Source organism: Rhinolophus sinicus, linkage group LG06, assembly GCF_036562045.2.
Source record: "Rhinolophus sinicus isolate RSC01 linkage group LG06, ASM3656204v1, whole genome shotgun sequence".
NCBI lineage: Eukaryota > Metazoa > Chordata > Mammalia > Chiroptera > Rhinolophidae > Rhinolophus > Rhinolophus sinicus.
Window position 1 is genome coordinate 75964590 of NC_133756.1, and position 18931 is coordinate 75983520.

The following is an 18931-nucleotide window of genomic DNA, read 5'->3' on the forward strand; positions in this document are numbered from 1 at the left end:
GCAATGGCTTAGTCTAATTCTTAGGATGAGCAACACGTGGTAAGAATCTCACACCTCCAGTTCCTCCAGAGTCAAGGAGACAACGTCACAGGATCAAGGGCCAATGGCAGATTGGGAAGCTCTCCAAGTTTACCTTCCTGCCGCTGAGCAGTACTGAGGAGCATCACTAGCATCTCACAGAGTGAAATACCTGCCCTGCCCCTTGAGTCTCTCCAAGGATTATGGGTTTATGTTCTCTTCTGCCAGAAGGACTGGCACTGTCAGCTGCCCTGCTTTGCACCTTGACCTGCAGCGGGCACCATAACGCTCAATCCACCTGAGTTCAGTGCAGCTGTAGTCAGTGGGCATTTCCAAGCCCACACAAATGTCTGCTCCACCTGCCCCCTGCTTTTCAGCTGCAGAATTTCTTCCTAAGCCACAGAAAGCAGCTTTGTCCAGCTAGGCATAGACCTAGAGCAAACACCCTTGGGGACCCCGAACCCCTTGGATCTAGGAGTCAGTGAGAAATGTCAGCTTCCTGTCCACTGGATTGAGGATGGTGACGCACATCCTGCCCTGTTCCTTGGGTGATCCCAGTGGAGCTGAGCTCAGCTGCCCACTGTCTTGCTGGCCTTTTCTTCCCTTTTGTTTGTTCTCTCTCTGTCCCTCACTGTGCTTCCTGGGGTTGCTTTCCCCATAAACTACCTGCATCCAAACTCATGTCTCAGGCTCTGTTTTCAGAAATAGCTCAAACTAAAACAGACAACCTCCCAGCATCCTTGAGGTTGGGTCTATAAGCAAACCAAATGACCAGTTGGCTAGGTCATTTCAGCTAATTTTTCACCAATCGACAAAGAGGAAAGGATTTATTTAAATAAACAACTCACCTGGCTATATGAATGAATGTATGGCCTTGTATTTATTTTTAATGCAATGGGAGCATGGATGCCGCTTCCTATCAATGGTTTTCCTGGCTGCGAGTTCCCGCATCGGATCTGAGACCTCATCCGGGACTCTTTCTCACTCAGGACCCACCCTTTTGTTCAGCCTGCGCCAGTGGCTCCCTGTAAGGCTCTCCCACCCAGGTAGTGGGCAGGGCTCTCTGAGAACAGTGAGGGGCGCCGGAAGTGGTCTCTGCCACCAGCCTCTGTTCCCTGAGCTCTGTCCCAAAGGGCAGGCAGCTTCACTCCTACAGCTGTTTGGTTCTCCTGCTGAAAACAGAAGGTTCTCACATTGCTGTTGCTCCTCTGGCCAGTGAAAGAAACAGCCACCCCTTTAGAAAGTGCGGAGGTGATGGAGCTGGACTGAGGCTGATCCCTGAACTCGGTCAAGTGTCGCATAAGTGGGAGATGCAGGTCATGAGTGGGACTCGGCAAACACTGCCTGCCCCAAGGATCACGTCATAGTGATAGTATTAAAATGGATGATGCTGCACGAAGTCTTTAAATTTTTTTCCTAGCTTTATTGAAGCATTATTTACATATGAGGAAATTCAGGCATGTTAAGTGCACACTCTGTACACTTTATGCACACCGTAGAGGACAGTGTGATGAACTTTGGTCATATTACACAGCAGCATCACCACAGTCAAGGGATGGAACATTTCCATCACCCTAAAAATGTCCTTGTGTCCCTCTGCAGTTGATCTCCTCTCTTGATCCCCAACCCCTGGCAACTATTGATCACCTTTATGTCACTATAGTATTGCCTTTTCTGGACGTCCATATACATAGAATCAAGCAGTATGTAATTTCTGAGCTCTGTCCATGTTGGTGCTTGTGTTAATATTTTGTCCCTTTCTGTTGCTCAGTAGTTTTCATCCTATGGATATTCCAGACTTTGTTTATTCATTTAGCATCTGAGAGCATTTGAGTTGTCCCAGTTCTTGGTTATCTGAATAATGCTGCCATGTAATGCGGACATTTGAATATCTCTGTGGACATACGATTTATCTCCCTTAGGCAAAGCCCTAGATGTAGGATTTGGCTCCCCACTCTCACTAACGTGGTGCGATCAGCCTCTCTCACATTACCCATTGTGGGAGCTGGGAGGCGGGGGGAGTGGTTTGCATTTCCATTTCTGTGATGAATAATAATGTTGGGCACCTTTCTAAGGGCCGATTGTCCAGATACGATTGCTGCTAAGCAATATGCTAAAATGTTTTTAGGGGATGCCTCAACTCGAACGTAGATGTCATTACCACTAATTTACAGGTGAAGCTCTAAGGACAGTAGTGGCTGAATCACTGACCTAGTGTACTACCTCCTAACAGAATTGGAGGTAGAGGCCTCCTGCCACAGTATGTTCTCCACGAGGCCTCATGCTCCCAGTTGCTTCGAACAACTGTTCTTATAGGGCTTTAAGACATATTAATAACCCGAAACTGTGACAGGCTGGTGGCCTATTTTGACATTAACATTTTGTTATAGTTTGACATTCATATCACAATTACTCAGCTATCCAACATCGCCAAGTATTTAGTTCCTTTAAGCTGTTCAGCCTCTAACCATTTCTACCAGATTTAATAAATGGCATTGTCGCATGCTTAATTAGTAAGTGCTGAAATTTATTCTGCATGAAGTATTCCCCTCCACCAATGTGGCCCTTTTGGGGTTTGCAGGAGACAAGCCTTCCATTTGTCTGCCACATCCTGGGGAGCAGGTGGAAAGACCCATGCTACTCCATTCTCCCTCCCCTATTCATTGATCCCCAAATACTTTCTGCCCTAGAAAATTAAGTCTTTGAACTTAAAAGGGGGGGGGGCTAATGAGCCCTGCAGGACTTAGGTACTGAGTTTTGGGGGAAGGGAATCGAGTTGAGAGAAGTGTGAATTTTACTTTCAAGAATCAATTCAAAGACCGGGGCTCTCCAGCTTCCTGAGCCAGCCATTGGGAAACACAGAGAGAAGCCAGAGATAGGATAATGTTCCAAATCACCTAAAAAAGACAATTAGAAGTGTGGGAGTCATGATTCCAGAATTTTCTATATTGTTTGATTCTGTTATCTCCCATGGTTGTTATTTCTGTGGCCTTGTCTATTTCCCTGTATTATTATAAAAATGAAACCCTCTAAATAAAAAAAAAAACCACACCCTCATATATTTTATTTAAGAACTGTAAGAGTAGGGCCCTGAGAAATAACTAATCTTAGGAAAAAAAAGAAAAGGCTTTTAAAAGGCAAAAAGAAAACTTGAGGGAGATGGAGATTCATTCATGCAGTAGTGATTAGTGCATGTGTGTGCAACTGTGTACCAGTGTGTGTGCGTGTATGCATGTGTGTTTGTACATGTTGAGTGCATGTGTGAGTATGTGAATGTGTGTGAGTGTATGCACGTGTGTGCATGTGGGTGTTAGTGTGTGTATGTGTATGTTAGGGGTCGTAGGGAGGAGAGATCAAGTTCAAGTGCTCCAGGGAAGGGCATCACTTTGGTTCACTGTAGTCATTTACTCCTGGGAGTGAATTAATTAAATTCGTACATTGAGAGCATGTTTAATGAGGAGGGAAGTACTGGGTAAAAAGGGGGTTCACAAGATTCTACGCTCAGTTCTGATTTCACATCTTTGTTGATGTGTTTTGTGCTTTGCTTTACTTTCAAACTGCCAAAAAAGTCACGGCTCTCTCAGAGGTCAACTGCTCACTGCCTCAAATCAAAGAATCTTTGGTACATTATCTCCTATGAAATGGCTTATAGCTGTAGTTCCAGCCTGCACGATCAGATTAGCCCTGGAGTGAGTGCCACAGGTTGTGGTCGCCTACCTTGTGAGAGTGGGAGCTTTCATAACTGCTGCCCCGGGTCCACCCCCGGCGACTCCAACATAATCATCTGAGGCGCAGTCTGGGCACAGAGATCCTAGAAATCTCACCAGGTGATTCTCATGTGTAGCAAGCTTGGGGACCACTCACTGGGAGAAGGAATGGGGATAAAAGCAGAAGTTGCAGGATCATAGAATCTGAGGAAATGACTCTAATGATGGGAAAGTTGGCAACTTGGCAACTTGGGTTTTATTTTTCCCTGAGTAATGTTACTCAGTTTATTACTCAGGCATTTTTTATTTTATTTTTTTTTTATATTTTTTTTTACTTAGCCCACTCTTCTGGTTTTCAGATGAGAAGCTCTAACCACAGTAGGACTTCCACACTGCCCCTAAGAAGACAGTTCCTGTGACTATGGGATCCTAGCTCTCCCAGTATTCCCATTCACAACACCTTGAAATGGGTGCATAACTAAGGTTTGCAACTCTTTCCATGAGTGAAGAGTTAATATAGACTTTTCAGGAAGATGAGTATTGAGATATAAAAAGAGAGATGATTCCTTCAGATTATTTTTATGTTGTTTTAAATATTCAAACACCAAAACAGGCAGATAGATTAAGCTTTCATGGGAAGCTGTGCATGTCTTCAAACCACAGCAACAGTCTCAAGTTATAATTCTCTGCTACCTATAGTAAAATCATTCCAAGAGCAAATAAAAAGCCAGTAATAAAAATGACCAGTGTAGAACAATTGTGCTATCTTCACCAACTTTTATACAAACAGTGCCTGAGAAAGTCAGATCATGTGCCATGTTTAGATGACTTCCCATCTCAGCTCATTCCCCCAGACCTAGTCAGGGCCACAGCAACTTCCTACTTGCTTATTTTAGTCTATCATGGTCTTGTTTCTTTATTATCTGGGGTCCCTCCCTTTCCCCAGGCCCCCATGGAAACCACTTTGTGGATGCCAATTGGCACACTGCCCCACCCAACCAGGTCTATTGAGTAGACTTTGACTAACTACATCCACTAAGGTATTTTCTTTTCTGGGATGTTATGAAAAGAAATCACCATTCCATTAAAAAAACTTCTATCAAAGACATAGAAAACAAGTGTTGGCAAGGATGTGGAAAAATTGAAATCCTTGTGCACTGTTGGTGGAAATGTAAAATGGTGCAGTTGTTATGGAAAAATAGTACAGTGGTTCCTCAAAAAATTAAAAATAGAATCACTATATGATTTAGCATTTCTGCATTCCCCACAGAACTGAAAGCAAAGATTCAAAGAGTTATTTGTACACCCATGTTGATAGCAGAATTATTCACTGTAGCCAAGAGGTGGAAGCAACCTCCTTGACATATGAGTGGATAAACAAAATGTGGTGTATACATACAACAGAATATTATTCAGCCTTTAAAAGGAAGGACATTCTGACACATGCTACAACATGGATGAAACTTGAGGACATTATCCTAAGTGAAATAAGCCAGTAACAAGAGGACAAATACTGTGTGATTCCACTTATATGAGATTCCTAGAATAGCCAAATTCGTAGGGTCAGAAAGTTGAATGGTGGTTGTCAGGGGCTGGGGTAGGGGGAATGTGGAGTTAGTGTTTAATGGGACAGAGTTTCAGTTTTGCAAGGCGAAAAGAGTTCTTGGATGGAAGGTGATGATGATAGCAGAACAACGTGAATATTCTTAATACCACTGAATTGTACACTTAAAAATGGTTACGATGGTAAATTTTATGTTGGTGTATTCTACCACAATTAAAAAAAAAAAAGAAGAAGAAGAAGGCAACTCTAAAACCAATGAAAAATGAGCTCTCAACGAGGAGGAGATCGTTTCCCTCCTCACTTGGGGGACCCTTATTATTGAGTGCATACACTTCATGGAGTCACTAACCTCCCATCATAACAACTGGTCTTTCTCTCATCAGCATTCTCCAGGATCTAAGGTGAGAATAGCATCCAGTGTGTATAATACAGTTTGGGCCTTTGCTTATTTATTTTTGCATATGCTTGTTTTTTACAATTGATCCTCGAACAGCATAGGAGTTAGAAGTGCTGGCCCCCGTGAAGTTGAAAATCTGTGTATTTTGACTCCCCAAAATCTTACCTCTTCCCATTGTTGACTAGAAGCCTTCCCGATAACAAAAACAGTCCATTAACACATATTTTGTATGCTATATGTATTATATACCGTATTCTTATAATAAAGTAAGTTAAAACAAAACATTATAAAGAAAATCATAAGGAGGAGAAAATACATTGACAGTATTAACTGAAAAGAATCTGCATGTAAGCGGACCTGCTCAGTTCAAACCAGTGTTGTCAACTGTACTTTTCCTAACTGTGATACTTCTAACACCCTTAGAAAACATCGTTCTCTACAGGCCAGTATTTCTATTCATCTGGCACTTAAGCATCAGAAAATAAACGTGCAGGGCCACTTTCATGTTTCCTTGAAGCTTATATCAATTTATTTTGGGGTATGTTTGATCTATAATGTTCAGAGCACTTCCTACTTTGGAGTAGCATATGTAAATATATGTCTATTTTTGCTGCTTTACTAAAGATAACTTTCATAAAGCTGTTCCCTTGAAAGGAGCTCAAAGTGCTTTATAAAAACCATCTTATTAATCTTCCCACACAACAATGGGGTAGAATGGGAAACACTAAAATTCTTCCAGTTAAAAATAAATAGAGAGATTACGTAGCCAGGGAGTGGAAAATACCAAAAGGAATATGCCTTCTTGGACTACAACACTCCACCTCAATTTCCAAGTATGCTACAACTTTTTCCTTAGTCTAGACTGGAGATATTTACAACGAGTGGTTGAAGCTTTAATGAAATGCCTGTTAAAGACACCTTCACCAACTCTGGATTTTTAACTTCAAGCATGTTGTTCTCATGGGGTATGTGGATGAGTGCGGAAGCCAGGTTTCTGGCTCACAGAGGACTTAAAATTCTGAATTTATAAATAAAATTCACAGTCTGAATAATTAAACATAAAAACTGGCATTTGTACTTAATGCAAAAGAAGTACAAACTTTCATTCCTTTAGAGAATTTCACAAACAGTTTTGGCCAACAGTAACAGAGATAGCATTGGCTTAAATATTCTGTTTATAAAAAGCAACATTATGAAATGCCTTAAAAAGTCTGGGCTTCTTTAGCGAGCTCTGAACTATTCAGAAATTCGGCTCACTGTCTGGAGACCAAAAAAATTAAAAAAAAAAGAAAGAAGAAGAAGGCAACTCTAAAACCAATGAAAAATGAGCTCTCAACGAGGAGGAGATCGTTTCCCTCCTCACTTGGGGGACCCTTATTATTGAGTGCATACACTTCATGGAGTCACTAACCTCCCATCATAACAACTGGTCTTTCTCTCATCAGCATTCTCCAGGATCTAAGGTGAGAATAGCATCCAGTGTGTATAATACAGTTTGGGCCTTTGCTTATTTATTTTTGCATATGCTTGTTTTTTACAATTGATCCTCGAACAGCATAGGAGTTAGAAGTGCTGGCCCCCGTGAAGTTGAAACTCTGTGTATTTTGACTCCCCAAAATCTTACCTCTTCCCATTGTTGACTAGAAGCCTTCCCGATAACAAAAACAGTCCATTAACACATATTTTGTATGCTATATGTATTATATACCGTATTCTTATAATAAAGTAAGTTAAAACAAAACATTATAAAGAAAATCATAAGGAGGAGAAAATACATTGACAGTATTAACTGAAAAGAATCTGCATGTAAGCGGACCTGCTCAGTTCAAACCAGTGTTGTCAACTGTACTTTTCCTAACTGTGATACTTCTAACACCCTTAGAAAACATCGTTCTCTACAGGCCAGTATTTCTATTCATCTGGCACTTAAGCATCAGAAAATAAACGTGCAGGGCCACTTTCATGTTTCCTTGAAGCTTATATCAATTTATTTTGGGGTATGTTTGATCTATAATGTTCAGAGCACTTCCTACTTTGGAGTAGCATATGTAAATATATGTCTATTTTTGCTGCTTTACTAAAGATAACTTTCATAAAGCTGTTCCCTTGAAAGGAGCTCAAAGTGCTTTATAAAAACCATCTTATTAATCTTCCCACACAACAATGGGGTAGAATGGGAAACACTAAAATTCTTCCAGTTAAAAATAAATAGAGAGATTACGTAGCCAGGGAGTGGAAAATACCAAAAGGAATATGCCTTCTTGGACTACAACACTCCACCTCAATTTCCAAGTATGCTACAACTTTTTCCTTAGTCTAGACTGGAGATATTTACAACGAGTGGTTGAAGCTTTAATGAAATGCCTGTTAAAGACACCTTCACCAACTCTGGATTTTTAACTTCAAGCATGTTGTTCTCATGGGGTATGTGGATGAGTGCGGAAGCCAGGTTTCTGGCTCACAGAGGACTTAAAATTCTGAATTTATAAATAAAATTCACAGTCTGAATAATTAAACATAAAAACTGGCATTTGTACTTAATGCAAAAGAAGTACAAACTTTCATTCCTTTAGAGAATTTCACAAACAGTTTTGGCCAACAGTAACAGAGATAGCATTGGCTTAAATATTCTGTTTATAAAAAGCAACATTATGAAATGCCTTAAAAAGTCTGGGCTTCTTTAGTGAGCTCTGAACTATTCAGAAATTCGGCTCACTGTCTGGAGACCAAAAAAAAAAATAAAAAAAAAAAAAAAAAAAAAATTTCAAACTCCAAAAAATGAGCCTATGCTTCTTCCTGGCCCTAAAGCTTCCTGGGGAATTATTTTCATTGCTCGATTATGGTTTCTTTGGAATTAGTGGGAAAACTTGTCTGAGTTATACAGAAACCCAATGCTGCCTGCTCCAGTGCCTGCACTATCTGGGTTCTAGCCTGGGTTGACCACAAGATGGCAGTGTTGTCATTCACGAGCCGCGTCCTGCTGCTCCCGCGTCCTGTGGGGATGACAAACCATTTCCACCCTCCAGTGCTTACAGTACCCTTCATTATTATTTTCTGATTTATAAAGCGCCATTCCTCCGCAGATTCCCCACCCCCCAGCTGTTTCAGGAAAAGCTCGCAGAAGCATTAACGAGCAAGGAGAACAATCCCTGCAAAGCCTAAGGTGGTATGATGGAAGTACACAGGTGGACATCTGGAAAGAAATCTGCTGATAGAAGGGCCCTGGTGGGGAAGGCACTTGCCAGGGTGGGGGCATTTGGCAGCAAGGCTTCACGTGTCTGCAGCGAGCAGGGAAAACGGCTCTGTCCAGTGGGGCGCAGGCATGCATTTGTTCCCATAAAAGACCAAGGAAGACCAGCTTTGGACGTTAGCAATCTGTAAACATTCCCAGCTAAGACCTGCTGGGCCCAAATCAGTCCTTGTTCTCAGTCCAGCACTGTGACTGGCTCCGGAAAGGCCCGGCTCAGTAGGCGGGGAGCAGAACGTGCTTCTCATTGTTTAGGGAACTGATGCAAATGAACCCTCGAGCAGGGCCTGGGGACTCTGGGAACCGCTGAGTCCCGAGACAACACTCGGAATAGGGCGGAGGTTACAGATGGAGACTTTTAACCGACAGCTGAAAGAAATTATAAATACAATGTACTGGGACATTGAAAGGGGGTTAAGTCATTAATGGGGGCAAATCAGAGGGGAGTACGTTGATGGCATAATAATCAAAATAAACAAGCTTGATAAAAATGACACAGCTTTTGGAGTCCAAGAGAAACTATGAGAATTGGCAGGTTCCTATAGCACAAACTGGAGCCTCTGCCCATCTCCAGCATGGCCTGTGCATATGCTAATTTTGTTCTTGAACATGCTGCCACTGCACCTATTTTATTTTAAGCAATTCTCCCAACAATCTAGCAACATAGGCATTTTCGTCACCATTTTACAGATGAAGAAACTGAAGGTCAGATGTTCAAGGTTACAAGGTGAGTGAGATGCGTACAAGAGCTGGAATGAAGCCCCAGGACTCTAAGACACCAGGTCCCTTTGCTATAGTTTGCTGGCTTCCTGACAAAAACCAGATGAATATGCACCCAGAGATGAGAGCTCATGTCCACGCAGAGCCTCAAAGGGACACTCACCTTTATCCCGCAAGTGTTGTTGCCAGCTGAGAGCAGCACAGGAGTCTAGAGCTTGGTGGCCTGTCTGCACTTCTGGCTGTTCCAAGATAGAGTGGGCAGTGACTCGGGACTGCTGTAAAGAAATTGGGCCAAGAGGGTCTCCGCTGGTTTATCTTTAAAAGCCTTGAGATTGCTCCTGCCTGAAGGAGTAGAGGGAGGTTTGAGGAGCCACAGCTCAAGGGCAGGCAGGAGACCATGTGGAGCACACATTCAGGAGCCTGTTGGAACAAGTCTTGAAGGAAGGCTACAAACCATTGTCACTGAAACCACGACAGCATGCACATTTGGTTAAGGAAAGGGGACAAATTATGAATAAGGAAAACGCTTCTCTCGACATGATTGCCATGGGCCACATACCTTCAGAGCAACTTCTTCTTTAGTTTATTGCTATTTTAGAAAAGAATACTGTCATTCTGCTTTAGATAGAAAATCCCTGTCTGCTACAAAATTGCAAGCCCTGGCAAAAGCCCCCAATAATGGTTGGTGTCACAATAAAACAATAGCGTGCAGTGGTAAAGTGGTAAGCATAGTGTGGAAGAAAAAAGGGATTCTATGGAAAATAACCTCACAGAGTGATCTGATCATAAATTCCTAACTGGGCAGGTCATGGTGGGCAGTCAAGCATATAACTTCTTCACTAAAAGTCTAAGCCCTGTCCATTGTTTCTGTGCATCTAGTTTAACACACCTTTGAAATTCCTCTTTTCAGACCCCTCCTTCTAAAAATTAACCACCCCAGGACACCAAATAATTTTAACTGTCCTGTAATCTGATCCCCACCTTGCTTTCTCCCACCTCCATGCAATCATCCTTGCATTCCCTCCTTAATGTCAAATGCATAAAAGAAGCTGTAGGACTGTCATTCTCTGGAGCATCTGAGATCTTGCTCCCCAGCATATGTCGTCAGTTTGGCTCACATAAACTCTTGTAAAAATTCTCTACAGGTTTCAACGTTTCTTATATCGACAATAGGATTAAAAGAAGGAGAGAAAGACTGCAGCCCCAGAAGAGGGAGATGAGAAGATGGAGGGCCAGAACACTCCTCCCAGACCAGGGCAGCCAGGTCGGATTCTTGGCTGGAGGAAGGACGGGAGTGGGATCTGGAAGGATTTGATGATGAAGTTATTGATGAGCTGAGAGTGGATTACCAGGCCTCAGGAGAAATCTAAACTAAAGATGGAAAAGACAGACAAGCTGGCTGGGGGGATTTGTCTCCAGCTAACCTGCCAACCTTTGGAAAAAGATGGATAGCAACAAATTGAAAGTGGGGGGAGAAGAAGAGGAGGAAATAGAGAACAATGAGATGGTGCCCACCATAGAGGTAGAGCCCACATTCCTGTTCTTGGCTCTTGCTAATGTCTGTCCCCAACAATGAGCCCTGGCAAAGAAGGGCACGTGGCTGATCTTTGTCACACATTTATGGAATCTAGTAAAAAGCTCTGGGTTCCAAATTAAAATGGAGATGGGTTTGAGTTACAGCTGCTTCTGGCTAGGGGCCTTGCTAGGTGAGATGAGCAGGGGTGGGGGTGATGGGTGGGGGTCTGTACAGTTGCTGGGGCTGAATCTCAGTTTGGCTGTGATAGCAAGAATCTGAAAGGGTGGACACTGACATCACCTTCTGGTTTCCACAGCTGTGTCTTTCACCATCCCCTCCCCATACCCTGGTCCTCCCCCGCCAGTGTCTTGGAGGCGTTAGAGTGAGGTAGAACACTCCTGGGGGTAGATTGCAATCAAGGGGATGGTCAGTCTCCAATAAAGTCAAAACCTTCTGTGTAAAATGACTTTCTCTGACAAGTTGTTTTGGAGTGTTAAATTAAAAAAAAAAATCTTTACTGCTTTCTGAGCCTTATTCTAGATGTTTTGCATGTCATAAGTTATTCACTTTAAGCTTCAAATAATCCTAGGCGGTAAATACCATTACCCCATTCTGCAGATGTGGAAACTGAGGCCCTCAGGAATACTGTGACTCACTCAAAGTTGGGCTTTGACTCAGAAGAACCCTTCTTCTTGCCATTGTCTTTTCCCCCTATTTTTCTTATTGAAAAGGGCTTTAATGTTTTTATAAAATAAATGACTTTGAAAAATTCACCTCAAATACCACCAGGCAGGGATAATGAAGAGCATTTTAACAAATATCCTTCAAGACATCTCTCTTCTGCATTAATTTCAAGACAAGCTTCTCAATACCCAGGTATTTTCTCCTTGAAACTTGGTCACAACACATTTAATTGAGCGAAAGGAACTCGCATTTTTGTCTGCAGATTTGCCTAACCCTGACGGCCTCGGGTTTCTGTGAAGGGAAGTGCCTTCCTGGCTGCAGTTTCCTCAGCCTGCCCCCTGGTGTCTGCTTCTCCACGTTGATTAAGGCTTGGTTCTAATTTCTGTGCCTCGAAGAAGGACCTCATTAGCTCTTCCCAACGTGGTCTCTGAATTCTCAGGATATCAACTTGATCAGCTGCCAATATGGGGACTATTTCACTTTCTGCCTCTAGGGGGCAGGATTCCTAGGGTGTGGTCACAGAGATAGCAACCACAATCACCTTCATTCTTCCCTTGATTGGTAGGACAGTAGGCCTTTGAGAATTTCCCGCTGGTTAGTTGACTACAATAAGAGCTACCACTCAACCAGGGCTCAAGACTAGCCAGGCTCTCTGTTAAGGATTTTCAATACTGATGACAATGCCACAAGGTGATCAATCCTATTGGCCCATTTTCTCCATGAGGAAATTGAGAAGTTCAGTAAGTTGCTCAAGCATACGCAGCTGGTAAATGTCAGGATTTGAACCCAGGTCTCTCAAACTTCAAAGTTTGTGTTCTGCATCACAACACTTCACTGCTTCCTTAAGTCACATCTCTATCACTTGTGAGATGTTTTGTGTGAGAGAAGTCTACAGAAAAATGCCCATTTTTGGCCAGGGAGAATTAACAATGAGCAAGGCTTTATTCCTCACTCACACACACACACACACACACACACACACACACACACGCACACACACGCACACACACCTGTATCAGAGCATGACCTATCCCTTCTTTTTCAAGTGTGTGTGAATAAACCTGTGCCGTCAGAACTCACAGTTGAGTACCTTAACCACATTTGGCATCCGGCACAATCTATGAAAGCTGCTTTGCTTTTATTACTGTGCAAAAAGTGTTCTAATTTCAATATGCATTTCTGAGTCAGACGAGAGAGGTAAATATTTGGCTATGAAATCGTATTTGTGAAACCCCAGTGGAAAAGACTGTCAATTGATTTTAATGCATGTTTACTAATGGTTTAATAATCCTAAGAAGAACTGACTGACCCACAGTAATTAATGGAGAATTTCGATGGCACACTCTCTTAAGTGCTGATGTTCAAGGAGGTCAAATTATTAAATAATGAGACAGCTGCTTCTGGGTTTTGTATTAGTCAGGAAAAATGGGTTGTGCTGCAGAAACAAAGAAACCCCAAGAGCTCGGTAACTCAATAAAAGTTCTTGCTTATCAAAGTCCAGGTCAGCCAGCTGTCAGGGCAGCTCTCTTCCCACAGGTGAGCAGGAATCCAGGCCACACATCCATCCCGGAGCTCTGCCACCTGCAGCACATGGTTTCCAAGACTGCCACAGCAAGGAAGAGAGGTTCCAGAGGGCAGATGGGGAGCTTTTAAGGCCATATTCTAATGTCATAATTAGAGGTCTTGTACCACCCTCGCAAGGGCAAGAACTAGTTAGGTGTCACTGCAAACCAGAGGTAATCTTTACATTTTTGCATGATGTCTTCGTTTTCTCTCAAATATAGCAAGATATTTTTGGATAATAGTTCCACAATTTTAGAACTATTTTACCGAATTTAAAAATCGGTAGAATTAAATTCTGTGATGGTAAAAACCATGTCATTGAATTTAGGGCCTACCCTAATCCAGGATGATCTCATTTTGAGATCCTTCACTCAGTTACATCTGCAAAGACTCTTTCTAAATAATGTCACCTTCTCAGGTTCCTTGTGGATATAATGGGGGGGTGGGGGGTGGGATGGGGGTTGCACAATTCAACCCACTACAACCACTATCTAGGAGGAACAAATGTTAACATTTTGTCATATATGCCTCAGATTTTTTTAATAAAAAATATTATTAATAAAGTATAAAATAAGTAAATAAAATTAAAAGTCTTCTTTGTGCCCTTTCTTGGTCCCATTTCTTCCCCACACTCCCTGCCTGCCTTCATCCCCTCTTTCCTCAGAAACCACAGCTCTGGTTAATTTGATGTGTATCCTTCAGTCCATGTTTTTATATTTTTACTATACTTATATTTTTCATAATAAAAGCATAGCATTGTGTTATATTTTTAAATTTTATATAAGTGGCATTCTGTTGATACATTGCTTAGGATTATTCTCTATATTCAACATTTTGTTTTAAAGAGCTGTTCAAGTAGAAAGACATAAACTTAATTACACATTTTAATGAACATTTGTATTTCATTATATGAATATGTGCTTTTCATTTATTGGTTCCAGTAATGTTGGTAATTGAAATTGTCTTCAATTTTTTTTTTCTTACAAACTGGTTAGTGTTAGTCAGATTCTCCAGAGAAACAGAGCCAACAGGGTGTGTGTATATATGTGTGTGTGTGTTTGTGAGTGTGCGTGTGTTGTGCATGTGTGCAAAGTAATTCTCTCTATATCTATGTCTATAGATAGATATAGATATATGGAGTAATATCTAGCAATCTAGAATTGTTATAAGGAATTGACTGACATGATTATGGAGGCTGGCAAGTCCGAAATCTGCAGGGTAGGCCAGTAGGCTGGAGGCCCAGAGAAGTATTGCGATTTGAATTCGAAGGCTCACAGGATTCCCTGTTCCTCAGAGGAGGTCAGTTTTTGCTTAAGGCCTTCAACTGATTGGACAAGGCCCATGCACACATGGAGAGTAACCTGCTTTACTCAAAGTCTGCTGATTTAAATGCTAATCCCATCCAAAAAACACCTTCACAGAAACATTTGGTATAGTGTTTGACCAAGTATTTGTATACTGTGGCCTAACTAAGTTGACATATAATATTAATCATCACACAAACCAAATTTTAAATCACATTCTCATACAAGTTTTCTTGTGCAACTTCCTCTAGGGGAGTGTTTTTCAGACTGAGGTTCATGAAATTTAACTGATCACAAAATGAATGTAGTGGGCCCTGATGGGAGTTTTATATTTGTGAAATGGATTTGATTTTTAAAATGATTGTGATTGTTTTGGTATACAAAAATATGTAAGTACTCACTCCTTGTGAAATATTCAAAACAATATAGAAGTGCAACGAGCAAAAGTCGATCTTGTCATACTTTTAAAATGTGGCTATTTGAAATGTGAGAAGTGGTATTTCATTTTCTTGACTTGCATTTCCCTGATTATGAGAAGCTTGAGCATCTCTTCAGCTACTATTTATTAATCGGGCTTCTTCTAAAAATCACATCAACGAAGCTGAAGTCAGGTCCTTTTTCAGGACCTGAGGCAACTTCTGTCCCCTTCCCTAAAGGCAGATACAATTACAGAAATTCTCAGAGTGCTCAGGGCAGCTCATCCTTGCAGTCTCAACTTCTTAACAGGATCATCCATATTTTGTAGGATCAAATTAAAATAAGTAATCGTCCTTTAGCTTCAAAATTCCACCCACAAACATTTCATAAAAGGTGCAGCATTTATGTGACCTACTTATGGTCACCACTTCCTGCTCTGTCCCCTCTCTGTCCATCTCTTCCTTCCATTATCCTCTAGATGGCCTAATTCAGGCTTTTTCAACCTCAGCACTGTTGACATTAGAGCTGAATAACTCTGTGCTGTGGGAGCTGTCCTGTGTGTTGGAAGATGTTTAGCAGCCTGCCTGGTCTCGACCTACTAGATGCCACTAGCATCCCCTCCCCTTGTTGTAAAAATAAAAATTGCCTCCAGACCTTGCCAAATGTCCCAAGGGGGCAAAATCACCCCCAATTGAGAACCACTGACTTAAAACACTAAAATAATGTACCAGTTGCTGATACTGTCAGAGAAAATACTCACCCCCTAGCAAGTACTGAAGCAGAAGGGAGAGAGGTGTTTGAAAACACCACCTCCCCACTTGATTTACCCATTCCAGCATTGCCTCCTTTCTGGTTGCTCTAAATTTTTAAGTTCTTGCCAAGGTTTATTTTTCTGCCTGCTATATGTAGCAGGAATAATTTAATTCCAGACAAATTGAGAACAAATATAGAAAGAATCTGTCTTTTATTTCTATGACAGGAAATGATACTAACCTAAAAAGGGAGTTTTGCTTAAATTTTTCTGTCTCCTTAATTGAATTTTCTCTTTTGTTTTCACAGTGGGGACTAGACTACCAGATGTTATTATTGCATTTTGCCTTTTGATGTTAAGGAGAGCTTCAGGCAATCAAGATTCACAAGAATAAGAGTCTTCCCTTATTTACCGGTCAGTTATATGCCAATCACTGCTGTCCAAGACAAAGTTAAGGATCTAAAAGAAGGAAAAATGTTTTCCAAAGCACAAAACATATGTATGTCATGAGGTCCATTCAGAGGATATTTTTTGACCTTTACTCATGGGAAATCATTCTCAGTGCCTGAACTTATAGGTTAGCACATTTTAACAAGTTTGAAATGTGGGTCGGTGAAAAAGAGGAAGGGATTAAGAAGTACAAACTGGTTGTTACAAAGCAGTCATGGGGATGTAAGGTGTAGCATAAGGAATATAGTCAATAGGATTGTAATAACTAACTAGACATGGTGTCAGATGGGTACTAGATTTTTTGGGGTGCTAGATGGGAGAGGGTTGGGGGCAGAGTGAAAAAGGGAAGGGATTAAAAGGTACAAATTGGTCATTACCAAATAGTCATGGGGATATAAAGTAAAGCATAGGGAATGTAGTCAATAATATGGTAATATAATAACTCTGTATAGTGCCAGGTGGGTATTAGACTAGTTAGGAGGATCATGTCTTAAATTATATAAATGTTTAACCACTATGCTGTACACCTGAAATTAGTATAAAATAATATTGAATGCCAACTGTAATTGATAAATTTAAAAAGGGCTGGGGGGAAATGGGGAAAGGGAATAAGAGGTTCAAAGTTCCAGGTATAAAACAAATAAGTCATGGGAGTGTAATGTGCAGCATAGGTAATATAGTCAATAATATTGTGACAGCGTGGTATGTGTCAGATGGTTGCTGGACTTACCATGGTGATCGCTTCTTTAGCACAGGGAATATAATTAATAGTATGGTAATAACTCTGTATAGTGCCAGGTGGGTACTAGACTAGTCAGGGGAATCACATCTTAAATTATATAAATGGCCACTATGCTGTACACCTGAAATTAATACAAAATAATATTGAATCTCAACTGTAATAAAAAAATTTTAAAAGAGGGAAAAGATAAAACTGAACAAGAGGTTCAAAGTTCTAGGTCTAAAACAATAAGTCTTGGGGATGTAATGTACAGCAGAGGAAATATAGTCAATAATACCGTATTGTGATGGCATGGCACAGTGTCAGATGGTTGCTGGACTTACCATGGGGATCACTTTAGCACAGGGAATATAATTAATAATGTGGTAATTACTATGTATAGTGCCAGGTGGGTACTGTTGAATAACTATCATGTATACCTGAAACTAATATAATATTGTATGCTAGCTATATTTTAATAGAAATCTTCAAATAGAAAACAAAATCCAAGTTTGATTATTGCCTTTCCCTGCAGTAGATTAGGATGTCACAGGCAAGTATACTGAAAACAGAGAAAAAAATGATTGCTTACACCCTGATGGGAGAAGACAAAGAACAACAACAAATAAGAGCAATAAAAAACATTATCTCAAGACCTCAAAACCTTAGCAGCCTGAGGCTACCTAATATATGGGGCAAATAGCCAAGACATTTCATTTGTCTCTGGGAACATAACAGTACTGGGTGTTTATAATGACAACACTGAGCCATCAAAGCCAGGTTCATTTATATTAAAAACAATGGGTTCTTATGGGTGGTGGTGATGGTTGCATAACAATATAAATGTACCTAATGCCATTTAAACACTGTACACTTAAAATGAACTGTGCACTCAAGGATGGTTAGAATGGTAAATTTTATGTTATGTATGTTTTACCACAATAGAAACATCAGTTGTTAAGCGGGTTGGAAAGCGTGTGATATATTTCTGGAAAAAAAATTGTAACCAAAATGGTTAAGCTTAAGAATAAAAATGTGCTGTTTAAAAAGATAAACAAAAGCTACCTTGATGATTCACTCATGAATAGTCTTTATCAAAGAAGCTTGATATCTATGATGTCACTGGAATTAGTTCAAAAATAGCAAGCATCATGGACTAATAAAGAATTGGATGATGTGGTTTTCAGGGACTGGATTTTATTTTAACTCTGACAACAAAATATGACTACAAATTCTGTGGTGTGACAATGGAACTTAAAAAAACAAACGCATTCTAAGTCTGGGCTCTTTCTCGGGCCTGTGCCCTGCCTGGCTCCTCTGATGAGTGTTGGCTTAGGGCTTCCGCATGAGCAGCCAAGGTTAATGGATGAATACACTTACTGTCTGCATTGATAACAGCGAACAGATTCCTGGTGGCAAGTTCTGAACACAAGCAGCCCTCGTAGGCCTCTGGGAGTAACTGCTTTTATCCAGACACATGACCATTTAGAGTTAATTGTAGCCTTAATGGCAGTGGCATTAAGAGCTCACTGATACAAACTCACACTATAGCGTTCCCAAAACCACACCAGGTACACTTTAAGGAGCTTTGTCATGTCAAGTGAGAAGGTTGGTCATTGCCCCTTTCTTGCTGCCTGGTCCTTAGCAATATATTTCACTTGACATTTCTGCTTTTCCACATTGAAATGGGAGGAATCTGGAAAAGAGGGGAATAGATTATTGATCAAGAGATGGTGCTGTGTTTGGGAATGTACTTGATTTGTACTGCCCTTTGGCGGATGTCTCTGTAACTGTTTTTTAAGGCAGAGAGATCCAAACCTTATATGGGAAAATGAGATGGGAAATTTGCAAAGGAATCCTTGGTTTTTGTTT